Consider the following 18,832-nt stretch of genomic DNA (forward strand, 5'->3'; position numbering starts at 1 on the left):
CTCCCGGCTGTAGCTGAGTCCCCCGGGAGACAGGGCTATTTTCAAGTCTGTAGTTGGGATTGGCAAGTCTGCCACCTGGGCATGGGCTGCCTTTTCAAAACACCCTTCTTGGGTCACGGCCTCTACTAGTGTTTCACAGTCTCTTACTAGGATCCCAAAGCTTCCACAAAGGTCCTTTTGCCTAGTTATTGTTGGCAATAACTTGAAGGCTGCCAAGTTATTGTTGCTGAGTTGAGGGTAAAGAAGCAGGTGACCATTATTCTATTCCACTATCTTGTTGATATCACTCCTAGTTTGATTCCTTCTGAGAGTTGGGAGCAAGAATGTGTTCCGTGCCTCTGACCTAGTATCTGATGGCTTGCTGGCAATCTGTCCCTTGGCTGATCTCTGTCTTCACAAGGCCGGTCTCCCCGTGTGTGTGTATGTGTGTCTGTCTCCAAATTTCTTCTTTTTATCAGGACACCAGTAAAACTGGAATAGGGACCCCTCTTACACCAGTAAGAACTCATCTTAACCACTTACATCTGCAATGACCCTGTTTACAAACAGTCACACTATGAAGTCCTGGAAGGTTAAGACATCAGGATACAAATTTTAGGGAGATGTAAAGCTTCCTGAGAAACAAGTAGAGTTCTTCCTAAAGGAAAGTATAAGAACTCATGATTTAAGAGACTAGCCCTGCTTTAGTTTTATGACATTAGGAATACTATAGATGGATTTCTTAATTATCTATATGTGCTTTATGTATTCATACCTTAGGGTTAAAATATACCAAAATGAGCTTTATATTCTATGGCAGGTTTCAAAGTAAAAGCATTATTTTTCTCTTCTCCTTAATATCTTCTGTACTTGCTACAATGATTCAGGTCTTCTGTACTGGTAAGTCACACAGAAAACATGTAGATAGTAATCACTACCCCAAAAAAGGCTTTCATAAGCTATAAGTTAGTCTGATTAGCAGAGCAAATCCCAATGAACATGCCAAACTTTACATACTAATTGTAGCAATTATTCTACAAACTAACCAAATTGTAATAGAGAAGAAAAGGAAAATGGAAGACAGAGCTTTTCTGATGGTGTGTGGTCAGATATTGAACTCTGACATCTAGGAATGGTCACTGGGATTGGAAGGCCAAGAGACTGAGCCAGCAGTAGAAACTGGGATAAAGTGACAGAAGATGGGATCCAAATAATGACTGGACGTGTGCTACTCTGTGTGTGTGTGTGTGTGTGTGCGCCCTCAGTTGCGCAGTTGTGTCTGACTCTTTGCGACCCTGTGGACTGCAGCCTGCCAGGCTCCTCCGTCCATGGGATTTCCCAGGCAAGAACACTGGAGTGGGTTGCCATTTGCTTCTCCAGAAGGATCTTCCTGACCCAAGAATTGAACTCAAGTCTGTTGTCTCTCTTGAATTGGCTGGTGGATTATCTGCCAAACTACATTCCTGAAAGTGCTTTCCTCTAAGAATTGCTTAATTTGGTCCAATAATTTACCAGTTTAACAGCACAATTTTCTGATAAATTAAAATCTATAGATCTCTGAGAACACATTCCTGTAACCCATGACTAAGGAAGGAAAACACACCTTCCATTTTGCTGTGTGTCCTGGAAATATTTTGAGTTTGTATTTTCATACATTTTAAATTAAAAATGTGTTTATTATTAATTCACAAAAGTAGGCTAAGAACCATGGCAAATGACCTCCAAATCTCAGTGACTTAACATAATAAATGTTCATCACTTACCTTATATCAGATAGGGGTTATCAAAGAGTTGTGGCATTTTTCAGGCACCTAGGATCCTTTTGATCTGTTAGCTTCTCACTTTGCTAAGGCCTTGGAGTCCTCTACCTGACTGTGATCAACTGGCAAGAAGAAAAGAGTGAGCAGAAGGTATCACTCAGGATGTTCTTAGAGGCCAGACTAGAAGGAGCAAATATCACCCCCATTCACATTCATCGACCAGAACTCAGTAACACGGCCCTATATCACTAAAAGGAGGCTGGGCTCTGAAGTCCACATCTTGTCCTAGGAGGAAAAAGAAGCTCAGCAATCATAGAGCAGTATCCCTGCCACACATTGCAGTCACAATATTTCTAATTAGTCGTCATCATAGTTGATTGGTAGAGAGACAGACATTAGAAGTAATGTGTGTACTTTCCTTAAATTAAATTTGCCATTGCTTAAAGCCACACTTTGATAAGCCTATTTATTTTTTTACAATAATACAAGCTTTTCTTGGGAATGACTGATAATGCAGGCTTCTCTCTCAATTCACTAACTTCATAATTAGTGAAGATACATTAGCCAAAGCCGAAATGAGATGATAAAAATCAAAGGTGTGCTAATTCTAAGAGCATTTATATTTGCATGAATAAGGAGTTTACCACTTATTTTTTTCTTTTTCATAACCACTGTAAGTAAAAAAATTTTTTTTTCTGGAAGCTATCTTCTTCAATATTGCTGTCTATCAACGTGGAAAATAATAGGATCATTGTAGCCTACATAAGCTCTATTTAAAGGAATGGAAGGATTGGAAATGCTGTCCTCATACTAGGGCCTGTTATTATTTCTTGAAGGTCAACAGTAATGCTTGGCACTTAGAAGAAAGGAGTCTTACAGGATCTTGACAGACGGAAACATTTATATGCAGAGATATGTTGCCATGTGTACTCCAGGGATACAGATCATAGCCCACCTTGACCATAGCCAATTACTAGGAGAAAAATAATGTAACAGAAGTCTTAACACTTTTCTTGGGAGGTGTCATTTCCCTCTGAAGCACTGCTGGAGATATTATAGTGCCCTAATGAGACTCATAATTCATGTCAGCCCCAAGCCTTTTTATTCATTTATAAATGTTTTAGAGCCCTATGATTCATAATGCCATGAGCTGGTTTTCTTTCAGAACTGTTATGCTCCCATTAATACCAACCATTCCTTCTTCTTGCCAAGATACAAGCCCTGAAGTAATATAATTTAGTGCTCGCCTTGTATTGTTATAGTTAAAAATCTTTTCTAGATTCTGAGCTAATACAGAAGAAAAGTTTTTAAACAAATATTAAAGTTTGAGAAAGAAAACAAGAAAGCAAGAAATAGCTCTTTGTCAAAGGTATCATTTAGAGATATAAGCACTGTTAATACAATGTATATTTTGGGGACTCCCCTGATGGTCCAGTGGTGAAGACTTTGCCTTCCAATGCAAGGGTTGCAGCTCTGCTCCTTGTACAGGGAGCTAAGATTTCACAGGCCTTGTGGCCAAATCCTCCAGGCACCCCCTCAGTTCAGATGAGTTCAGTTGTTCAGTCGTGTCCGACTCTTTGAGACCCCATGAATCGCAGCACGCCAGGCCTCCCTGTCCATCACCAACTCCTGGAGTTCACTCAGACTCACGTCCATCGAGTCAGTGATGCCATCCAGCCATCTCATCCTCTGTCGTCCCCTTCTCCTCCTGCCCCCAATCCCTCCCAGCATCAGAGTCTTTTCCAATGAGTCAACTCTTCGCATGAGGTGGCCAAAGTACTGGAGTTTCAGCTTTAACATCATTCCTCCCAAAGAAATCCCAGGGTTGATCTCCTTCAGAATGGACTGGTTGGATCTCCTTGCAGTCCAAGGCACTCTCAAGAGTCTTCTCCAACACCACAGTTCAAAAGCATCAATTCTTCAGCGCTCAGCTTTCTTCACAGTCCAACTCTCACATCCATACATGACCACTGGAAAAACCATAGCCTTGACTAGACGAACCTTTGTTGGCAAAGTAATGTCTCTGCTTTTCAATATGCTATCTAGGTTGGTCATAACTTTCCTTCCAAGGAGTAAGCATCTTTTAATTTCATGGCTCCAATCACCATCTGCAGTGATTTTGGAGCCCCAAAAATAAAGTCTGACACTGTTTCCACTGTTTCCCCATCTATTTCCCATGAAGTGATGGGACCAGATGCCATGATCTTCGTTTTATGAATGTTGAGCTTTAAGCCAACTTTTTCACTCCCCACTTTCACTTTCATCAAGAGGCTTTTTAGTTCCTCTTCACTTTCTGCCGTAAGGGTGGTGTCATCTGCATATCTGAGGTTATTGATATTTCTCCTGGCAATCTTGATTCCAGCTTGTGCTTCTTCCAGTCCAGCGTTTCTCATGACATACTCTGCATATAAGTTAAACAATCAGGGTGACAATATACAGCCTTGACGTACTCCTTTTCCTATTTGGAACCAACCCCACAAAAAAAAAAAAAAAAACAACTATAAAGCAGAAGCAATATTGTAACAAAGTCATCAAAAATTTTTTAAATGGTCCACATCATAAGTTTTTTAAAAATACAATGTACATTTTCTTTGCACACCAGAACTGTTATTCTCTAGGAAAGGATAAACATCAGTGTTTAATTGACACAAAATTATGATGGAACTGGCCATCTCTATCACAAGGTTTATAATAAGTTTTTGATCATCAGTCTGATTTTTAGGTATCTCTTCTTCATAAATAATGTTTACCATGCATTTTTTTTTCTTTCTAACCTCATGCAGCAATTAATTTTTCTGGTTAATTAAAATAATTACACATTATTCTGTTGAGCAAAACAGGCAGTTCTTAAAATCATTTGAAGTCACATGGCATCAAACACATGTTGTCAAGATGCAGACCTTTTCATTTGTGAGACATTCTCTCTATGGCTGCTGCTGTTTGCTGGCAATATCCTCTCCAGAGTCCATGTGCTATTCTATTCACCATGACCTATTTATTATCCCCTGAATGACAAATTGGCACAGCAGTACAGCACAACAGAAATGATCTTTGATTCTATTTTATTCAACAAGATTCATTAGACCCATCTATTGTTTGAAGGTCCACTGAAAGTTTGATCTTGTTCTAGTTGCTGAGCGAGATTTGGGCAGGAAGTTATCAACAGCTGCTGATGCCCCATATGGTGGGCCTTACAATTCACTTCCTTTGCTAGATTTAGAATTCCAGTATCTACAGATGACTCCTCTAGGTCTATGTTATTGATCTCCCTGTTGCTTTATGCTGTTAAAAGAGTGCCTGGTATCTCTTCCTGAGTCCCAACCCTTTGCCTCACTCTGAATCTTGGCTTCATATGTGAGGGCTCTTCTGCCCCAGAACTCTAATCATATAGACCTTTGTCCCAGACCCCAGCTCCCAAAGTGGAGTTCTGCTGCTGTAAAATGTATATCCAAATGAATATCTCTCTGGTGAGTTCAGTTTTGGTTCCTAACTGGATACTCTACCGTCGAATTGAGGTGATGATTGCCAGGCTCATTTCATCAGACATAGATGGTTCTTTTTTTTTTTTTTCTTTTTAGCTTTTTGGTCTCAAATTACCTACATTTTGGCTATGGGATTAAACTAGAAGACAGTATTTTGCAAACTTTATGGTTTCCTCATTCCTATGGGTAAAATTATTTAAAAATTGTACCAAGTGTTTGGAATACTGGAGAGAATCTGAAAAGTATCTGTTCTCTCCATGGTCTCAGGAAAATAAAAACTGGGGAGAAGTATAGGGAATAAGAGAAGCATGGATTCCAAAGAAAAGCACAAGTCTGTTCTAGTATCCCTAAATGGTTTCCAGCCATTTCTTTCATCCCTTGAAAGGGAAAAGTGAAAGTGTTAGTTGCTCAGTCTTGTCTGACTCTTTGTGATCCCATGGACTGTAGCCCACCAGACTCCTCTGTCTAGGGAATTCTCTAGGCAAGAATACGAGAGTGGGTTGCTGTTCCCTTCTCTAGGGCTTTCATCCCTTAAAATATAGCTAATTAAGAAAAATTTAAAAACAAACCTCTAAGAGAGAATATACCAATAAAGAGCTTGGGAAACATAACAAAAGACCAAAATGCAAGGCTTCACTCTAAACTTGACTTGATTCTGTTTACTTTATCCTCCTCCTTATGGGTTCATATTTTAGGCTGAGCAACAACTGCCTTCAATTCATTCCAAATCTGTCACCATAGATATATATTCAAATATATCCATATATTTATTTTATTTCAGTAGTTATCTATTAGGCAATAACTATAATATGGAAATAATCTTGGGCTTCCAGGAAATTTTCTGTTTTATATGTGTTAAATAATTTACTTTTAAATAATTTCCATGATATAAATATTATCATCATTCCCATTTGACAGTAAGAACTCTGAAGTACAAAGAGGTTAGGGAGCTTCTCCAAGTCCGCATATCCTTTATGCGCTGGAGCCAGGATTTGAACCCAGGGAGTCTGTCTTCAGTGTCCACACTCAACACTGTACCCGCCTACCCATCATAGATGTACATATAAAAGCTATCTCAATGGTTCTAACTAAAAGTTAATGATCAAAGAAACAGAGTCTATAGAGTATTACAAAATACGCAAATATCTGCTTATAAATACTCAAAGCACAGCTGCTTTGCTTGCAATTCTGGCACATAGGCAATTTTACATTTCACATTTTGTGATCATTTTCATTCATTTTACTATCCAAACTAGTTCCCTTTCTTATTTTAACAGGAAATACAAATTTGTAATACTATTTAGCAGTGTTTTTTAAAAGCATGTTCTATGGAACATCTGTCCTCAAATCAAATATTCAGATTCTAGGTTTCCACTCCAAACTTGCATCAGAAGCTGGGGCAGAGCCTACGAATCTGTAATTCTACAAGCTCCTCTGGAGTGTTCAGTGCTTCTGGAGTTTGATTTAGAAGCTGCAGCACTTCTGCTTGCTCCAATTTAGACTAATTAGTTAGAATATATTAACTTTCCATTCTCTGGTCCTAATTATGAGTCTCAGAAATACAGCTTCTTTTAAGTTGTTCATGCAGCCTTGACCTCTCCTATCCAGATCACAAAGGAAAATAAAGAAAAATTACATGCTTTTGTTCAACCCATGGTTATCCAGTCTTACACGTATTAAGGTGTAAATGTTACCCTCACTTCCCAAGCAAACACATCATTTATAGTTCCCCCGCTTCAAGCACCTTTTCTTAATTTGCCTTGAATCAATTCTTAGGTAATCACTGGCTCTAAATATTTTATAGCCTGTTTTCTGCATTTGTCTTAAATCTAGATTTTTTTCCTCTAGTGAAACTTCCAAGCAACACTTTAAAAACTGTTCTGAAATGTTTGACATTTTAAGTAGTATAGTTTCCGACCAAATTATGTCCTCCCGTTGCATACTACATCGCCACAGTAATTTCATTCTTGCTCAGCCAAAGTTAAAGCTAACTTGGAAGCCAAATGCTATCATGACCAACTGTGCCCTATACCACAACCAGCTTAATTCTTCAAAGTAAGACTTCCTATACCTTGTCCAGCTGATATGTGCAATAAGTGATGGATGCTAGGGTTCCAAACAACTGCTGTGGGGTTTGTCAAAACAGATGTTATAACTAAAAAATTGAAAAGTTACATGCAAGGACATACTGAGAGACAGTGGTAAAAGAGGTAGGTTATTTGTAAGCTGCTAAGAAAGATGAGAAAACATCTTCTTGGTGGTACTCAGAGTTAATGGGTAATTTTGAAAAGGGCTACTGGTCAAAATAAAAGGCATGACTGAGTTAAAATAAAATGGGATAGAAACACAATTCCCAAAGTCACTTAGAGAAGGTCACAATATAAGAATATGTTTTATAAACAATAAAGTCTATAAAGACTATTATCATTCTTACACACTGAAAGAATGTGGTGTTGAGGAAGACTCTTGAGAGTTCCTTGGACAGAAAGGAGATCAAACCAGTCAGTCCTAAAGGAAATCAGTCCTGAATATTCACTGGAAGGACTGATGCTGAAGCTGAAACTTCAATACTTTGATCACCTGATGGGAAGAGCTGACTCACTGGAAAAGACCCTGATGCTGGGAAAGACTGAAGTCAGGAGAAGGGGACAACAGAGGATGAGATGGTTGGATGGCATCACCAACCCAATGGACATGAGTTTGAGTAAGCTCCAAGAGATGGTGAAGGACAGGGAAGCCTAGCGTGCTGCAATCCATGGGGTCACAAAGAGTTGGACAGGGCTGAGCAACTGAAAAACAACAAGTTTCAGTGTTCCTAGTTGGCAAGTGGATGGTTTTCCTTCATCCTGTGACTCAGGCACATGAATTCTTCCTTCCAGCAGCTGTACCCTTCCCTCAGAGTCTCTAAGCAGGTGGGAGAAGAGAATACACACCTCTGCATCACCATCTTGGCCAGAAATTGATCTATTCTGTTCCCATTCCATTTGGGAAGAACTGGTCATGTAGTCCTATTTAGATGCAAGGGGAGATTGGAAATGTAATTATTGTCTGGGCAACTGTTTGCCCACAACAACCTTAGACTATGGGAAGCACAGCAAATGATGGACAATTAGGGGTCTCTGTTATACTTACCCAAATCTTAGCTTTCTATAGATATACCTCAAGTCCACTTTGGTTACTACTCTTCAGTTCTAACTTTCAGGTTGAGCAGAAATATATGATTTAGTGTTTCAATTGTGTAACACAGACTAGGACTTGAACCTATCGTCTTATCGTCTTTCAGCTGAGATCACACACCTGATATCAGGACTTAATGAAGCTCAGGTTCCTGGTGTCGCCTCACAGAAAGAATTCAGTGAGAGACAAAGTGATAGGTAAGAAGGGGATTTATTTAAAGAGAAACACACTCCACAGACAATGTGTGGGCTGTCTTAGAAGACACAAGGCCTCAAAATAGGGGGTAGTTAGCTTTTATGGACTGGGTAATTTCATAGGTTGATGAATGGGAGGATTATTCTAATTACTTGGGGGGAGGGGCAGAGATTTCCAAGAATTGGGCCACCAGCTCACTTTTTGATCTTTGATGGTTGTTCATGGAACTGTCATGGTGCTGGTGAATGTTTCCTTAACATGCTAATGTATTATTAATATAATGAGCATATAATGAAGATCAAGTTCCACTGGAAGTCAAATCTTCCACCATCTTGGACCTAGTTGATCCTAAATTTTTGTCATGTCCTATGTCTATGTCATTCTTTCAAAGGTTGTGCCCTGTCCCTTCCCTCCCATTTCAGTGATGTGGAAAATTTAGAAGAAAATGTTCATGAATCCTTAGAATTTATTCATTCTGTACGAAAAGCACTTCAGCAAATAGTTTTTGAAAGTACCTTATATTTCCACTTTCATCCTATATTCTTGAATTTTTGTATTATAGTTTAGCAACCAAACTATGATTTGCAATGTTAATTATTCTCATATAATTTTCATCTTTGCTGGAATATAATATGTGTTCTCAATTCATTAGCATTTTCTGTTTTAAAGCATTTCCCATTAAACTTCCCCAGTCAGCCAAGTCTCCACTGCTTTCAATAGATGCCTGTAGATATCACGCAGAATGGTCCCAGGGGAAAATATGTACATAGAATTGGGATTCACTCTGCAAGGAGGGCCTAATTAGGTTTTCCCCATTCATAGAATTAGATCTTTCATCAGTGACAATACAGTGCAATTAGGGGAAGTTACTTGTAACTTGCCATGGGTGCAGTCAGCTGCTACTAGTATTTCCTTGGGAAGCACTTGAATAAACGATGTTTCATCCTTTTTTATATGAGAATTCCTTCTCCTGAGAGTTGCCATCGAATTCCATATTTAGGACTGAACAAGTTTAGCCCCTATGGCTTCACATTTAATTCAAATTTTCCTTTTTTAATACAAACTTTGCTTCGTGGTTTCTTTAACTTGATATATTTGTTAAACACTTCTAACAGGACTCTTATTTATCTAACACTGCCAAAGATGTGTTGTTCTTCACAGAAATAATACATTAACAACAGTAATATTGGCATTGCATTTAGGGCTTACAAAATAGGTTTCCATCTTACACTTTTAATATTTATAACAATTTTGTGAGACCCTGAGACTGACTTGCCAAAGGAAATACAGCTGGTCAAAAGCAGAACTGATTTCTTAAATTCAAGTAAGTGGATTTTCCATTATATTATGTTGCTCATTTATTACAATTCCTGAACCTGAAATAATTGAAGAGTAATAAAATTTTGTATTGCTGATACTAAGTGCATAGAAAGTGAAAGAAAGTGTTAGTTGTTCAATCATGATCGATTCTTTTGCAACCCCATGGACTGTTGCCTGCTGGTCCTCTGTCCATGGGATTCTCCAGACAAGAATATTGGAGAGGGTTGCCATTTCCTCTTCCAGAGGATCTTCCCAACCCAGGGATCAAACCCAGGTCTCCTGCATTGCAGGCAGATTCTTCACCATCTGAGCCACCAGGGAAGCCCTAGTGTATTGAGCACTATTAGTAAATATATGAAGCTTCATTCAAAACTCTGAGTTGACATGTCATCAAGGGTGGAGAGGATGGATGGACTGTTGGATAGGGTGAGTAGAGAAGATAAGAAAAAGTTATTCAGGAAGAGGATTTCCAGGTGGCACACTGGTAAAGAATCCGCCTGCCAATACAGGAAATGCAAGAGACTCAGTTCGATCCCTAGGTGGGGAAGATCCCCTGGAGGAGGAAATGACAGCCACTCTAGTATTCTTGCCTGGAAAATCCCATGGACAGAGAAGCCTGGTGGACTAATGTCCATGGGGTCATAAAGAGTCAGATATGACTGAGTGACTGAACACACACTTTCAGGAAGAGGAACCAAATTTCTGCGTAAAATCAGGAATAAGAGTGTTGTGTGCAGAGACTGTGAGGAAACTGAAATCTATGCTGGGAGGAGGCAAAGGTGAAGAAAGCAATGAGAAAGGAAGTTAGCTGGAGCAGTTAAAGGAGAGTTTTGTGAGTCTGACGGAGATGTTTAAACTTAATACACGGTGGCAGCGAACCAGTGTGGTTTCTGGAAATAGGAGTATTAGCACTTAGTGCTTTAAAGAAGAAGGCACTTGGCAGTGGCCTGTGTGATAGTTTGAAAATAGGAAGGCTGAGACGGCCAGTCTGTTGCTCCCATACCAAGATGTGAAAAGGATTTGGACCCAGTGGCAATGGAGTGTGAAGCAAAAGAGAAGCCAGGGCTCAGGGCTATACTGGATATAAAGAGTAAGTGATAATAAATTGTTAAATATAGAGGCTTAAAGTTTTAACCAAGGAACCTGGAAGAATGTAGAATTTAAGGGATAACTTGTTTTCAAAAATAATGTTGAGATAAAATCTAACTGTCAAGTTACATTTGTAATGTCAAAATAAATACCTTATTTCTAACATAGGTGTTCTGTTGAGCAGCCTATTTCTAAGCTACAGAATATTTATTTTATTCTCAAATATTAGATATTTCTAACAGACTGTGTTTATTACATACATACAAGAGCCACTTTATCTCTGAAGAATAGGATTCTTTTCCTTCCTAACAGAAGTGGACAAAAATAAGTAAAACACCACAAATTCATAGAATAAGTTAGTTTGTTGCTCATTCTGTGATGCTATTAATTCTGACCTTAAAATAGCTTCCAGTTTATACACCAAGCAGTGCTTCAGCTATCAGACTTTGAAGTAAACATGCTTAATACATTGTTTCTCAAAGCAGTTAGGTGTTGTTAGGACCACAAGGAATTTCAGAGACCATATTTCCACCTCCCATTTTATAGGCAGTAAATAAAAAGTTATTCAGAAAATAAATCCAATTAGTAGCAGAAATGTGACTGGAATTCAGATTTCTAACTCTAGATTCCCTGTTCTAGGATCTTCTGCTTGGAACATTGTCAGCAATAGTTGCAAGAACTTGGATGCCAGCAACAGTTCAAAGTGATTTCATATCTATTCCTTCATAAAGACTGCCCAAGGGCCCAATTAATAAGATGCTTTTATGACAGCTCCCTTTTAGGGAGGAGCAAATGAGACACACTCACAGTGGGAGTAACTCACTCCAGGTCATGTACTAGTGAGGAATGAAGCTGGAATCTGAAGACAGTAGTCTGGTCCAGAGGCTAGATCCCTGCCACATCTCGTATCCCGGCACCAGTTCCACTCTTTTCAAGTACTATAGGTGCCATTTTGAAAAAAGAGAACAGTAACTATAAGGAAATGAAATAATAGAACTACCAAGTATTTTCTGTCTCTTCAGTCAATAATGATCTTTAGTTTGGGGAAAAGGTCCTTTGATTATTAAAGTTCAGTTCAGTTCAGTCACTCAGTCATGTCTGACTCTTTGCGACCCCATGCACTGCAGCACGCCAGGCTTCCCTGTCCATCACCAACTCCCGGAGTTTGCACAAACTCATATCCATCAAGTCGGTGATGCCATCCGACCATCTCATCCTGTGTCATCTCCTTCTCCTCCTGCCTTCAATCTTTCCCAGCATCAGAGTCTTTTCCAATGAGGGTCTTTTTTCCAGTGATTATTAAAATCTTGACACAATTGGCATTATAGGCTCTCGCCATTGTCAGGAGTGGTAGGGCATTCAATCAGGAAAGATAACTAACAAAGCTTTCTTATCCCACTGTTCCCAAGACCCACAGGGGAGAGAATCCTGTGAAGGAGAGCCTGGGCATTCACGGGATGCAGACAGCCAGGACTTTAGTGGTTGGTGACATGCAAACAAAGAAACTGTGTTTCAGTAATGAAGGGGGCGGACAGCGGCATAGACCACTGCAGGAAATTCAAATGAGAGGGGGATTATTGGAGTTGGCAATTAGGAGGCCAGGCTGTTACTGAGTTTTGAAAGAGCAATTTCAGTGGAACCTGAATTGCAGAGGGCCAAGGAATGAACATGAAGCTGTAAGGGCATGCTTGCTGTGCCACTGAAGTTTATAAATGTATAACAAAACTAGATTCCATATTAAAAATCCAGTTTTGCAATATTGAGGCAGACTGCAAATATTTACCCCAGTTTTTAAAACTGTTTATTTAATACACTTCCATTGTTTAATAAACATGGAACAAATATCAAAGAAAAATAAAAAAGTAAGCGGTAAAAAGTCATCTACTCTTTCCTGTCCACCATCTGCACTGTTTCCACCTTTTTCTATAAGTAAACTTCTTACTTCCTACTAGTTTTTTCTTTCCTATAAGTAACTTTACTTACTAGTCTCTTCTTCACATTTTTTTAAATATACGGAAAACATACACATTTCTACATGATGATAGTGTACTATAATGTTTTGGACAGGTGTTTGGTCTCCATTAAGTGCTTCTTGAAGAACTTATCATGTCAATACACAAGTCCTTATGGATACAATATAATTTACTTTACTGGTTCTGTGTAGACAAAGATTAGATTGTTTAAATAATAAATACTGGAAAGGGTGTGGAGCAAAGGGAAGCCTCCTATACTGTTGGTGGGAATGTAAATAGGTACAGCCACTATGGAGAACAATCTGCAGGTTTCTTAAAAAATTAAAAATACGAGTTACCATATGATCCAGTAATCCCACTCCTGGGCATCTACCCAGAAACGCCAAAAACTCTAATTTGAAAAGATACATGCACTCCAGTGTTCATAGGACATGGAAGAAACCTAAATGTCCGTTAACAGATGAATGGATAAAGAAGATGTGGTGTATATATACACATATATATGTTGTTTAGTCACTAAGTCATGTCTGACTCTTTGCGACCTGTTAATCCCAAACTTCTAATTTATCTCTCCCTGCCTTACTTTTCCCTTTGGTAACCTTAAGTTTATTTTTTATGACTGTGAATTTATTCCTGTTTTATAACTAAAATCATTTGTATCATCTTTTTAGATTCCACATACAAGTGATATCACATGACATTCGTCTTTCTCTCTCTGACTTACTTCACTTAGTACGGTAATCTCAGGATTGTATATACTACTATATATAAAATAGATAAACAACAAAGACCTGTGTATATCACAGGGAATTATAGTCAATATCTTATAATAATCTATAATGGAAAAGAATCTGAAAATAATATATATGTATAACTTTGTTAATTTTATATATTTTCCTTCTTGAGCACAATTTCGCCTCTTCCTGATCTTTTACCATCTTTCCCCAGAGTTTTGCATTTTTGTTTCGTGGTCTTCTATCATAGAAGCAATTGCTTCATTGAATTTTGTCCTTGTTTGCTTGTTTTGTTTTAATTCAGGGCAAGATCTTTGTTCAAACTTTTCATTTGCTCAATGTCAACATTTTTTTTCTGGAGTATCCATCTATTTTTAAATTTTCTGATATTGTCCTCTAATTTCTTTTTAGTGTCTTTGTATGGATACTCTGCTAAATACTTTTCATGTGCATGCAAGCTAAGTTGCTTCACTCATGTCTTTGCGACCCTGTGGACCATGGCCTGCCAGGCTCCTCTGTCCATGGGATTCTCTAGGCAAGAATACTGGAGTGGGATGTCATGCTCTCCTCCAGGGGATTTTCTTGACCCAGGGATCGAACCCGTGTCTCTTATGTCTCCTGCATTAGCAGGAGAGTTCTTTACCACTAGCATCACCTGGGAAGTCCCAATTACTTTTCATACCTGCTTTTAAATGAGTTGCACCAGTTCCTTGCAAATTATTCAAGGTCAGGAGGGGCGGCGATGAGGAGAGGTGCTGTATATATACACATATATATGTTGTTTAGAGGGGCGGCAGTGAGGAGATACCCCTCCTCCAAGGTAAGGAGCAGCGGCTGCGCTTTGCTGGAGCAGCCGTGAAGAGATACCCCACGTCCAAGGAAAGAGAAACCCAAGTAAGATGGTAGGTGTTGCAAGAGGGAATCAGAGGGCAGACACACTGAAACCATACTCACAGAAAACTAGTCAATCTAATCACACTAGGACCACAGCCTTGTCTAACTCAATGAAACTAAGCCATGCCCTGTGGGGCCACCCAAGACGGGCAGGTCATGGTGGAGAGGTCTGACAGAATGTGGTCCACTGGAGAAGGGAATGGCAAACCACTTCAGTGTTCTTGCCTTGAGAACCCCATGAACAGTATGAAAAGGCAAAATGATAGGATACTGAAAGAGGAACTCCCCAGGTCAGTAGGTGCCCAATATGCTACTGGAGATCAATGGAGAAATAACTCCAGAAAGAATGAAGGGATGGAGCCAAAGCAAAAACAATACCCAGCTGTGGATGTGACTGGTGATAGAAGCAAGGTCCAATGCTGTAAAGAGCAATATTGCATAGGAACCTGGAATGTCAGGTCCATGAATCAAGGCAAATTGGAAGTGGTCAAACAGGAGATGGCAAGAGTGAACGTTGACATTCTAGGAATCAGCAAACTAAAATGGACTGGAATGGGTGAATTTAAATCAGATGACCATAATATCTACTACTGTGGGCAGAAATCCCTTAGAAGAAATGGAGTAGCCTTCATGGTCAACAAAAGAGTCCGAAATGCAGTACTTGGATGCAATCTCAAAAGTGACAGAATGATCGCTGTTTGTTTCCAAGGCAAACCATTCAATATCACGGTAATCCAAGTCTATGCCCCAACCAGTAACGCTGAAGAAGCTGAAGTTGAATGGTTCTATGAAGATCTACAAGACGTTTTAGAACTAACACCCAAAAAAGATGTCCTTTTCATGATAGGGGACTGGAATGCAAAAGTAGGAAGTCAAGAAACACCTGGAGTAACAGGCAAATTTGGCTTTGGAATATGGAATGAAGCAGGGCAAAGGCTAGTAGAATTTTGCCGAGAGAATGCACTGGTCATAGCAAACACCCTCTTCCAACAACACAAGAGAAGACTCTACACATGGACATCACCAGATGGTCAACATCAAAATCAGATTGACTATATTCTTTGCAGCCAAAGATGGAGAAGCTCTATACAGTCAGCAAAAAAAGACCGGGAGCTGACTGTGGCTCAGATCATGAGTTCCTTATTGCCAAATTCAGACTTAAATTGAAGAAAGTAGAAAAAACCACTAGACCATTCAGGTATAACCTAAATCAAATCCCTTATGATTATACAGTGGAAATGAGAAATAGATTTAAGGGACTAGATCTGATACATAGAGTGCCTGATGAACTATGGACTGAGGTTCGTGACACTGTACAGGAGACAGGGATCAAGATCATCCACATGGAAAAGAAATGCAAAAAAGCAAAATGGCTATCTGGGGAGGCCTTACAAACAGCTGTGAAAAGAAGAGAAGTAAAAAGCAAAGGAGAAAAGGAAAGATATAAGCATCTGAATGCAGAGTTCCAAACACTAGGAAGAAGAGATAAGAAAGCCTTCCTCAGCGATCAATGCAAAGAAATAGAGGAAAACAACAGAATGAGAAAGACTAGAGGTCTCTTCAAGAAAATTAGAGATACAAAGGGAACATTTCATGCAAAGATGGGCTCGAAAAAGGACAGAAATAGTATGGACCTAACAGAAGCAGAAGATATTAAGAAGAGGTGGCAAGAATGCACAGAAGAAATGTACAAAAATGATCTTCATGACCCAGATAATCATGATGGTGTGATCACTGACCTAGAGCCAGACATCCTGGAATGTGAAGTCAAGTGGGCCTTAGAAAGCATCACTACAAACAAAGCTAGTGGAGGTGATGGAATTCCAGTTGAGCTATTTCAAATCCTGAAAGATGATGCTGTGAAAGTGATGCACTCAATATGCCAGCAAATTTGGAAAACTCAGCAGTGGCCACAGGACTGGAAAAGGTCAGTTTTCATTCCAATCCCAAAGAAAGGCAATGCCAAAGAATGCTCAAACTACCGCACAATTGCACTCATCTCACACGCTAGTAAAGTAATGCTCAATGCTCAAAATTCTCCAAGCCAGGCTTCAGCAATACATGAATCTTGAACTTCCAGATGTTCAAGCTGGTTTTAGAAAAGGCAGAGGAACCAGAGACCAAATTGCCAACATCCGCTGGATCATCGAATAAGCAAGAGAGTTCCAGAAAAACATCTATTTCTGCTTTATTGACTATGCCAAAGCCTTTGACTGTGTGGATCACAATAAACTGTGGAAAATTCTGAAAGAGATGGGGATCCCACACCACCTGATCTGCCTCTTGAGAAACCTGTACACAGGTCAGGAAGCAACAGTTAGAACTAGACATGGAACAACAGACTGGTTCCAAATAGGAAAAGGAATATGTCAAGGCTGTATGTTGTCACCCTGCTTATTTAACTTATATGCAGAGTACATCATGAGAAACGCTGGGCTGGAAGAAGCACAAGCTGGAATCAAGATTGCTGGGAGAAATATCAATAACCTCAGATATGCACATGACACCACCCTTATGGCAGAAAGTGAAGAGGAACTAAAAAGCCTCTTGATGAAAGTGAAAGAGGAGAGTGGAAAAGTTGGCTTAAAACTTAACATTCAGAAACTAAGATCATGGCAGCTGGTCCCATCACTTCATGGCAAACAGATGGGAAACAGTGGAAATGGTGTCAGACTTTATCTTTTTGGGCTCCATAATCACTGCAGATGGTGACTGCAGCCATGAAATTAAAAGACGCCTACTCCTTGGAAGAAAAGTTATGACCAACCTAGATAGCATATTGAAAAGCAGAGACCTTACTTTGCCAACAAAGGTCCATCTAGTCAAGGCTACGGTTTTTCCTGTGGTCATGTATGGATGCAAGAGTTGGACTGTGAAGAAAGCTGAGCACCGAAGAATTGATGCTTTTGAACTGTGGTGTTGGAGAAGACTCTTGACAGTCTCTTGGACTGCAAGGAGATCCAACCAGTGCATTCTAAAGGAGATAAGCCCTGGGCTTTCTTTGGAAGGAATGATGCTAAAGCTGAAACTCCAGTACTTTGACCACCTCATGAGAAGAGTTGACTCATTGGAAAAGACTCTGATGCTGGGAGGGATTGGGAGCAGGAGGAGAAGGGGACGACAGAGGATGAGATGGCTGGATGGCATCACCGACTTGATGGACATGAGTTTGAGTGAACCTTGGAAGGTAGATGGTGATGGACAGGGAGGCCTGGCATGCTGCGATTCATGGGGCCGCAAACAGTCGGACACGACTGAGTGACTGAACTAACCTGAACTTAGCTGCAGGAGAGTAGAATTACAGTAGTCTTAGTTTTCTCTCCCCAGCTTCCCTCCACAATCTTCTGATAGGCTTCTACATTTCATTGAAAGATACTCTGAAGAATGTTTTGCAGTTTGTCTCCTAACTTCACTAAGAATGGAAACTTTACTTTTAAGAGAAGAGGAAAGAATGTCTAGTTTATGTAGCTACATTTCTCTTGTAAGTCTTTATCTCACTTATCTATCCCAAATAATAACAAAATTAGAGCATTGGAACTTGACAGTCTTTCTGAGTTTTATGGTTTTTCAGAACTGTGGAAAGCAATACAAAATGAGCAAAAAAAGAGCCTACTTCCAGTTTCACAATATGGCTTTTGATAATAATAGTTCCTTTCTCTTTTATGGTTTATGCTATATCTGCATGAAGGGCACAAATGTAAATCTAATTTTCATTTCCTTTCTGTATTACTTTTTTCCCAAGAGTTTGGGTCTTTCCATCTTAAGGGACCCAGGGCCAGAAAGACTCCTTGGGGACCTGGCTGTTTCTGGCCACTGCCAAGAGAAACATGTTGCTTTTGCGCTCTGTAGTCAATACTACCCATTGGCTCTTCTCTGGGTAGAACACTTTTGAATTTGTTATATGACACTCCACAAGTTCCAATTCTTGTCTCTTTTAGAAATCGACTTCTGTTTCTCTATTTCATTTATGTAGAAAAAAAACAGGTGGGGCACCTCTGTTACCGGTCTCCAGGTCAGAGTTGCAGAGAAATGGAAGCCAAGTCATCCTGTGGTATCGGCAACACATTTTCTCCTGGTATCTCTGACACAACCTGAATACTGTTGACATTCAGGGCAAAGTTCCAGACTTATCCAACTACGTAGCCATTTCCTAGGAAATCATCTCATATCGGTTTTTCTAAACACTGCTATTTTATTGCTATTGAACGCCATCAAATACTGGTCTACAA

The 18,832-nt window shown here is 39.6% G+C and overlaps 1 long non-coding RNA gene across 1 annotated transcript in view; it reads right to left on the reverse strand.

Annotated features, from left to right (window-relative positions):
• Positions 1 to 1,747: 1,747 nt before the first annotated feature.
• LOC133246813 (uncharacterized) overlaps positions 1,748 to 18,832 on the reverse strand; it is a 110,330-nt gene continuing 93,245 nt past the window's right edge. The window contains exon 4 of the long non-coding RNA XR_009736188.1: positions 1,748 to 1,861. This is a non-coding gene — a long non-coding RNA (uncharacterized LOC133246813). The remainder of the gene's footprint in view (positions 1,862 to 18,832) is intronic.

This window comes from Bos javanicus, chromosome 4, assembly GCF_032452875.1.
Source record: "Bos javanicus breed banteng chromosome 4, ARS-OSU_banteng_1.0, whole genome shotgun sequence".
NCBI lineage: Eukaryota > Metazoa > Chordata > Mammalia > Artiodactyla > Bovidae > Bos > Bos javanicus.